This window comes from Acomys minous, assembly GCF_964271855.1.
Source record: "Acomys minous genome assembly, chromosome: 12".
NCBI classification, from domain to species: domain Eukaryota; kingdom Metazoa; phylum Chordata; class Mammalia; order Rodentia; family Muridae; genus Acomys; species Acomys minous.
Window position 1 is genome coordinate 60642131 of NC_140493.1, and position 9055 is coordinate 60651185.

The 9055-nt window shown below is 47.5% G+C and overlaps 1 long non-coding RNA gene across 1 annotated transcript; it reads right to left on the bottom strand.

Annotated features, from left to right (window-relative positions):
* Positions 1 to 2232: 2232 nt before the first annotated feature.
* LOC311609758 lies at positions 2233 to 6487 on the bottom strand. Its single transcript, XR_014783493.1, has 3 exons — positions 6394 to 6487; positions 5070 to 5226; positions 2233 to 2859 (listed from the first exon to the last, which is right to left on the bottom strand). It is a non-coding gene; the product is annotated as an uncharacterized lncRNA (long non-coding RNA).
* Between the last annotated feature and the right edge of the window lie 2568 nt (positions 6488 to 9055).

Consider the following 9055-nt stretch of genomic DNA (forward strand, 5'->3'; position numbering starts at 1 on the left):
AACTCCAGTTCTAGGGGATCCAGCACCCTCGTCTGAACCCCAGGGATCAGGCATCAATGCGGTGCACAGATATACATGCAAGCAAAACACTCACTCACATAAAAATTAAATTTTTTAAAAACTGGGATAAGTCATGACAAGGAACAGTCACATAGGTCCATGCACAGGGCAAGAGAAGACAAAAAAAAAAAAATCACAAGTCATGGTGTGAAGGTATGGTCTTTAAACTCACAGTTCCCTAGGAGCACACGCCAAGGAAGGTGGGCAGTGTTCCATGGTCCTAAGCTGCTGTGCCCAGGAAACCCTTGCTGGCGTTTCCGTGTCTTGAGAAATGAGTAAGACCCACCCACCAGTGTGATTTAAGCAAACATAAAACTGAAATTAGCACAGAGAACAGACCATCACAGATTTCCTCATGGCATAGCAAAGAGTTGTTTTCACTGAGAGCCATTCTTTTTGGTGGGGGAAGACTTTGGGTTAAAATGTATCCTTCTCTTTTGAGCTCTGTAGTGAAGAGACTGGAGCCACACATTCACCAGCTCTTCCTGGAAGTCGCGGCACGCCTGTGACTCCTCTCCCTGTTTTCTCATAACGTGAAGAACAAAAGAGTGTTTTTCATCGGGGCGTGGGGGCGGAAGGGCATTTCACAAGAAGGAGGGTCACCGTGGAAAAACAAACTTTTAAAAGGAGACAGATCTGCTTTCTGTTCCCTTTTCTCTCCTGGTCCTCAGACTCCACCAAACAAACTGAACAAACAGGAGCGACCGCTCTGCCCTGCCAACGCTTGGATGCGGTTCAGGACTGCCTTAAAGTGGACAACATACTTACTTTAAAAAAAAAAAAAAGCAGATTTGGATAGAGCCAGGCATGAGCACGTCGCCGTCTCCCAGTCATGGGACTCATTATCCAGGACTCGAGGCCAGGAGCGACCACTTAGCCGGGGCCTACATCAGCTGAACCCCAGAGCTGAAAAACCAAGCAGTAAATTTCCAGTTTTCCTGTACCCTGAAAGCCAGTGTCTTGCTGAGTAGCTGGCCAGGTATTCACATTCCTGGTAACATGGCAAAGCATCAGACACACACACACACACACACACACACACACACACACACACACGAGTCCTCTTGTTTCTCTCATCCATGACCCCCTCCCCCTTCTTTTGGGATGGCATCTTGGAAGTGAACGCAGCTGAAGACATGTTGGTGAGATGATTCCTCCTCACTCGCATTCTGTAAGGAGGTGCCTGAGATCGGGTTCGAACAGCAGTCAATGGATGAGAAAATAATTTGTGAGAACTTAGAACAAAGAGGCAAATAGGATGAAGAAGAGAGGCCCAGTCTGAGGGAAGGACAAGAGGACCAAAGCCAACAGCAAGGGCAGCACTGCAGAGATACCCACCAACCCCATAAATGTGTGCAGCTTCTGTGTGCCTGTTTAAAAAAAAAATAGGAGCAGGAGAGGTGGCTTGGTGCTAGGAGTGGTACCCCCACTCTTTTTTTTTTTTTTAAGATTTATTTATTATGTATACAGTATTCTGCCTGCATGCCAGAAGAGAGTACCACATCTCATCATAGATTGTCATGAGCCACCACATGGTTGCTGGGAATTGAACTCAGGACCTTTGGAAGAACGGTCAGTGCTCTTAACCTCTGAGCCATCTCTCCAGCCCGGTACCACCATTCTTAAGGAGTAGATAGATGAGTTTGGCTCCCAGCACCTATGTCAGGCACTCACAACGGCCTGTACCTCCAGCCTCAGGAAAGCCAACACCTTCTGTTGATCTCCACAGACTCTAGATATTGGACACGCTCCCTCCAAAGGTGGTGTAACAAGGGCAGAAGGCTCCTTGTTGGAGCCTCAGAGACTTCCTGTTTGTTTCATGGGAGCAATGGGTTAATAGTGTCTGAGGCCTGGCACACAACGGTGCTGGGAAGGAAAGGCAGATAAACATTCTTGCACATGTGTGAGCTGAACAATGCTTTAGCGCTTCTGCAAAGGTTGAGGGTCAGAGGCCAAGCACCAAGGACTCTGCCATTGGAGTGTCCCAGATCCACAGTGGCTGGAGTTGAGTCCCAGCTCTTCCTTCTCCGTTGGGGACCTCTGAGAGGTAAGACAGGCGCGCAGTTCAGGTTGGGAGACAACACGGTCTCAAACAGATGCCCAGAAGTCATCAAGGCTTGCTCACGCTGATTCTGGTTTTTTTTTTGTTTTTGTTTTTGTTTTTGTTTTTTTTTGGCTGGGTAAACAAGTGCTGACTTGACTCCAACCTCTATACAAGGAAGAATTTGTAAAGCACACCTGTGAGCAGACGGGGTTGTCTTCTGCTGTTTGACGTGAACCCTTTCACAAAGCAAAGCTTTCACCCAAACCATCCCTTTGTCCTCGTGTCACCTACTCGGCAGAGAGACACCATTCACTACAGAGGCTGGCACTGAACTCACCTTTGGTTCTCGCCTGGCTTTACAGTTGTAGATTTTGACCCACATAAGCATCGCTTTTTTTCAGGCCTGAGCCACAGGGGTGCAGAAGGCCAGATGTAAACCATCCTCACGGCTCCGTGTTCCCAAGCACCCCTCCTTCCTGCCCAGTAATATGAGGCTCCCCGTGAGTGAGGAGTCTCCAGAGAAACAGAATGAGTGCGGGCAGAAGGTTGTTATGGGATTGGTCCATGTAATCACGTAGACTGAAAAGGGCCACTGATCTGTGGACCGGACAGCGAGAGAAAATAGTGACATGGCTCAGTCAAGAAGTAGGAAGTTCGAGGTTGAGAGGCCAGCACCATAGGCCTGAAAGCCCCTATAGGGACACAATGTGGGAGCTCAAGGGCCGAAGAACTTGGAGTCTGAAGTCCCAGGGCAGCTACAGGAACAAGAGAAAAGAGACAGGCTGAGAGCTCGGTCCCCTCTCCCTGTAGAGGATGCTCCCACTGAGGGCACGGGCTCCTGCACTTCGCTGACGCACAGGCAGTCTTCTCTGGCGTTTCAGGCTCTCTCCACCCAACAAAGCTCACGGCCACAGTTAACCATCAGTCTCTTCTGCTCCCCGTGGGTCTCAGCTGCTTGCTCTCATGGTGGTAGATAACTCAACTGCTCTGGGAGCGAGCTGCAGTACCCGCCCTCCATTCTAACAGGAAGCAGGTTCCAGCACCATCCCCTGACTGGCTGCTTTCTGTGAACTTTCTCTTTCCTTCAGAGCAAGGTGTCTCAGTAGGCTGACTGGCCATGTGGTCAGGGCCTCAGCAAAGCAGCGTGGCCTGCAGTGGGGAGGAGAGGGAGCACTAGACAGTTTAGATGTAACTTGACATTTAATTCAACTGTGGATCAGAGTAGAAAACAAATATTCATGTGTTCACCCAAGGGGGCAGGGAGGACGTTTTTTCTGATTTTTTTAAATAAAAAATTTAAAACAGGTTATCACTGTGTAAGTTGGGGTAGTTTTGAGCTCACGATGTAGCTTTGGCTGGCCTCAAGTGCACAGCAATCAATCCCTCTGCCTCAGTCTCCCAAATGTTGAGATTACAGACAGGTACCACCGCAAATCTCTTTGAAAAAAATCACCATTAAAACACCTGTTTGTAGCCCGACTCGGTGTCGTGTGCCTGAAATTTCAGTAACAAGGAGGCTGAGACAGGCACACACATGCACACATAAAATAATAACGATGATGATGATAGTTATATGTAAATATATTTATAATATATTATACATAATTATAAGTATAATAAAGCAATACTGTGTAATGATTATTATTTAGTGTTATTTAATAGATTTAATGAGAAGCTTCATAGCTTCCATTTTGAATTCCAAGGCTACCTATATACAGCTCATTAAGTTGTATAGACTTTGGGTCTAGTTAATTTGGAAGTGTGATTTTTTTTTTGCAAGGTTTCTTAGTCATAAAGCTTGTTAAAATAAAAAAACAATAAGATAAGGAATCATGGAAGAAAGACAGGAAGCTAAAAGGAAGGAAGCAAAAAGCGGCCAGCAAGATAGGTCAGTGAATACAGGAGCTTGCTGCTAAGCCTGATGACTTGGGTGCCATCCCTGAGGCCCACATGGTGAAGGTGGGATCCTACCTGCCACAGGTGGTTCTCGGCTTCCGCACGTGCAGGTCTGTGTCTGCCTCCACGTGTCCAGTGCTGTGTCGGCCTCCACGTGTGCAGCGCTGTGTTTCTCTCTGCCTCCCAACTTCAACTCTTGCTACACAGAATAACTTGTTTGTTTGTCTGTCTTTTCGTTTGTTTGACAGGGTCTCATTATGTAGACTAGGCTGGCCTGGAAATCACAGAGATCTGCCTGCCTCTGCCTCCCTAGTGCTGGGATTACAGGCGTGCACCACAATGCCTGGCAAGATAAATTTCTTTAAATATAATTTTTTTAAAGAAAAGAAGAAAGGATAAGATTGGATAAACATAAACAGAGAAACAAAAGAGGAGGCCAGTCTATATTAGTCATGTCGAGGCACACAGGCATGGTACCACAGTCCTCTGGCCCCAGCACTCTGGAAACTGAGGCAAGAAGACCATGACCCGGAGACCAACGTGGATAACATAACAAACTCAACTCAAAAGTATGAAAGCCCAGCAGGTGAAGATGTTTGCCACCAAGGCAGACAATCTGAATTTCATCCCAAGACCCCACATGGTAGAAGGAACACAACATCTCGAAGTTGTCCTTTGACCTCCACATCCATGTGTGGTGACACCAGTGCGTGAACGCATACTCATGTGCTAACAAGAAACAATAATAGTTTAATGAAATTAAACTAAATTGTTTGTTTGTTTGTTTGTTTGTTTTTCGAGACAGGGTTTCTCTGTATAGCCTTGGCTGTCCAGGACTCACTTTGTAGACCAGGTTGGCCTCAAACTCACGGTGATCCGCCTGCCTCTGCCTCCCTGAGTGCTGGGATTAAAGGTGTGAGCCACCACACCAGGCCACAAAAGCTGTTACACAGAGAAACCCTGTCTTGAAAACAACAACAAAAACAAAAACAAAACAAACCCCAAGCAAACTGAATTTAAAAGAAGACAATGTAAGTTGGTTAAGCCTCCTATGGTTCAGCTTACTTACTAATGAGCTTGCACAGCATGCACAGGGCCTGGACTTGATGCAACAAGGAGGAACAGTAGGTTGTGCACATCTGTAATCTCCACACTCAGAAGGCGGAAGTCCAAGAATAAGAAGTTCTCTGCCATCCTTGGCTACATGATAGCAAGTTGAGGCCAACCTGAGACACACGGGATCTTGTCTCAAACATAGCAACAAAAGACGTAGTCCAAAAATAGGCACTCAAACCATTAGATTCCTGTGGTGGTTTGGATAAGGTATTTTGAGTGTTTACCAGGGAGTGGCATTTCTTGAGAAAGATTGGACATGTAGCCTTATTGGAGAGAGTGTGTCACTTTCAGGGTAGGCTTTCAGGTTTCAAAAGCCCACGACAGGCCCTCTCTCCCTGCTGTCAGCGGATCAGGGTGTAGAGATCTCGGCTCCTTCTCCAGCACCATGTCTGCCTGTGTGCCGCCATGCTCCCCACATGATGATAGCGGACTAAACCTTGGAAGCTGTAAGCCACCCCAACTAAACGCTTTATAAGAGTTGCTGTGGACATAGTGTTTCTTCACAGCAGTAGAAAAGGGACTAAAGACTGTTCCTTTGGAAAGCACACCTACTCTGCGCTTGCTCAATAGGATGTCTGTGGCCGCAGCAGCTACAGATGACCTCCTTTGGGTACCTGGGCTCTTAACTTCACTGTATCTTGGCCTTGTTTCTTTTTCACAGTTCTATGGATTAAAGATGCCCTTGAATATATGAGGCTAGACTCATTTACTGAGCTATGTCCCCAGCCCTTAAGTTCCGGTTTTCTACGTTTTAAAAACATTCTATGCAACATTATTAGCAATATGCAAATTAAAAACAAAAGCCCAAACTGCCGGGTGTGGTGGCACACGCCTTTAATCCCAGCACTTAGGAGGCAGAGGCAGGTGGATTGCTGTGAGTTCGAGGCCAGCCTGGCCTACAAAGTGAAGCCAGGACAGTCAAGGCTACACAGAGAAACCCTGTCTCGAAAAAAAAAACAAAAAACAAAACCAACAGCCCCATCAGACTCATGTATCTTGTAAACGCACCTCTTTCTTGAGGAACCTAACTGTCTAAGACACTCGAAAGAAACTCAACCAGGATTACAGTGTGACTTTGCAAATAAATAGGTTTGCGATTCCGTATGTCTCAAGTCTATCAGTTAATTAAATGTGTCTCTCCCACGGCCAGCTGAGTGCTGCTACCCCTTCTACCACCTCGGCTAAGGCCACCAGAGCAAGCCGGGAGGTAATTTCAGACCCAGGCTCACAGCTGTGCCACTATGTAGCCACTACGGGCAAACTTGAAAATGACTCACGCGGATAGTATTGACATGTCATCTTCCTGCCGCTGAGCGCGTGGCTCAGCTCTGCTGACACGCTGGCTTCTCCTCAGCCTTCTCTCTGAGCCCCAGTTTTGTGATGAGGTGCCCTGCTGCATGGCGCCACTTCAAGGCTCAGTCTCTCGTTAAATGAGGCTTATGCAAAGGATGGAGGCCTCAGATGCCAGGGTGCGCGCTGTCTTGCTGAATCATTTAGTTATTTTTTTTTTCATTATGACTTTCTGTGATGCAGTATTGTATTGTTCCAGGGTTTTGTTTCGTTTTTTTTTTTTTTTAAATCACTGATTATATAATGAATCCCAATTCTGTGCCTTCAAAATTGGTCTGCACTGTTAGAGACAATGGGGAGGGGTCTGTTGCCTCAGCACCCCAGCGCGCCAGACACTCTCTGGACTCCACCTTCCCCTCCTCTGCCACCAGGCTGGCTGCTCTTGAAAGAGCAGTCTAACATTTACCACCATTTGCCAGGGAACGGGTGAAGAGGCTCGACAGAACGCTGCCTTCGTTTTGCACAAAGAGAAGATTCCGGGATAGTTGGACATTTTCTGCTGTGTGAGGCAGCAGCAGCTAGCTACCTCCAGTGGGGCTACCTGTGGCCACCGCTCTAGTTTCCTCTTCAAAGTTACATTTTATTTTATCATTTTGTGTGTGCTAGAGGCTAGGGATGTATCCCAGTGTGTATTTGTGGACAGGGTAGGTACATCTTTTTGGTTTTGGTTTTGGTTTGGTTTGGTTTTTTTGTTTTTGTTTTTTGTTTTTTTCGAGACAGGGTTTCTCTGTGGAGCCTTGGCTGTCCTGGACTGGCTTTGTAGACCAGTCTGGCCTCGAACTCACAGAGATCCACCTGCCTCTGCCTCCCGAGTGCTGGGATTAAAGGTGTGCGCCACCACTGCCCGGCTGGACAGGGTACGTCTTGCTGGAGTCCGTTCTCTTCTTTCACCATGTAGGTACCAAGACTTAAACTCAGATCATCTGAGCTGGCTTCAAGCATCTTTACCTGCTGAGCTATTTCGCTGGCCCACCTCACTCATCCCTAAGTGCTTAAAGTTTGTGGTTTTGAGCCATGTGTGGCGATGCAGGACTTCAATCCCAGCATTTGGGGGGCAGAGGCGGCTGGGTCTCTGTGAGCTGGAGGCCAGCCAGATCTACTTTGTGAGAAGGTCTCAAAACAAAGTCAGCAGCCTTTACCTCAAGATTAAGGCTGCAGCTAGCTGTGGCCATGTCTGAAATTCCAGCACTCAGGAGGCTGAGGGACAAGCTCCCGAGTTCTAGCTTGGGTCACACGATGGGTTCAAGGCCAGCCTAAGCTATAAAGGAAAATTGTTTCTAAAAGCCAAGAGCCGAGGATGTAATTCAGTGGGAAAGTGTACTCTTTAGGCCCCCCACCTCCCCACACATACAAGATTAAGGCTAGCATGTAAAATACACACTCCCAAGTACAAGCAGGTTACAGATAAGCGTCTTCTAGTTTATGTATGTATGGGACATATTTAGGATAATACGTATTTGTTGTCCGTCTGAAATTCAAATTTCCTGACACTTTTTGATTTTACTTGCTGACAGAGGCACTGTGACAAGAAGCACATCCTGTCCTCTGGGCCTGTCCTGCTACGTCTCCAGAAACACACCCTGCAAGAAGATAGGGGGGGGGTGGTAAAGAAGATTGGGGCACAGGAGGCAAAGGAAGAATCTGAATCACAGGTGTGTGTGTGTGTGTGTGTGTGTGTGTGTGTGTGTGTGTGTGATATTTACATGTATGTGCCTGTGTGTGTGTGTGTTTCTGTGCTTGTGCAAGTATGTCCCTGTCTGTGGTGTGGGTATGTTTGTGTGTGTGTGTGCTCACACTCCTGCGTGATGGCAGAGGAGAGAGTGAGTGGTACTTGTGGCCCATGCACACACAGGTACAGACGTGCACGCGTTCAGGTGTGCCTGTGGTGCTCCACCATTCTCCGCCTTACTCCTTTGAGGCAAGGTTGTTGGGATTTGGTCAGGTGCTGTGTATTCAAACGCTAAACACTGGGCCCCAAGAACTGCTTGCTGCTCAGATGAGCGCGCGCACACACACACACACACACACACACACACACACACACACACACACACACCTTATTATGTAAACCTTGCTCCTCAGTTTAAAGTTACTTGGTTAATAAAAATAGCTAGAAGCCTGTAACTGGGCAGAGAAGTAAGTGGAGCTTGGGTTCCCAGCTTGGCATCAGCTGGGGACCATGAGGTGGGAGAGGAAGCCGGAGAGAAGGAAGTCGCCATGGGGCAGTACAGACCACGAGCCCTCGGCCTTGCGACCTGGCCTTACGGAACAGAAGCAGCCCAGGCAGGAACAATTAGGGCAAGTAACTTGGGCTGTGTTGCTGGGAAATAGCAAAATTGCTTAGAGGGTTGATACCTGCCCAGTCACTGTGCCCTAAAGTTTATTATAAATATAAAAAGTCTCTGTCTCGATTACTTGGAAACTAGCTGAGGTGAGAACCCTCTAGAGCCTAGTAATTATTCCATAGCACAAGGTTTCTACCCAAACGTCACATTTTTTCTGACTCTGCTGGCTGCCAGCAAGCCCCAGTGATGTTCCTATCTCCCTCAGCACAGGGGCTGAGGCAGATGCCTGGGTCTACTCTTGGCT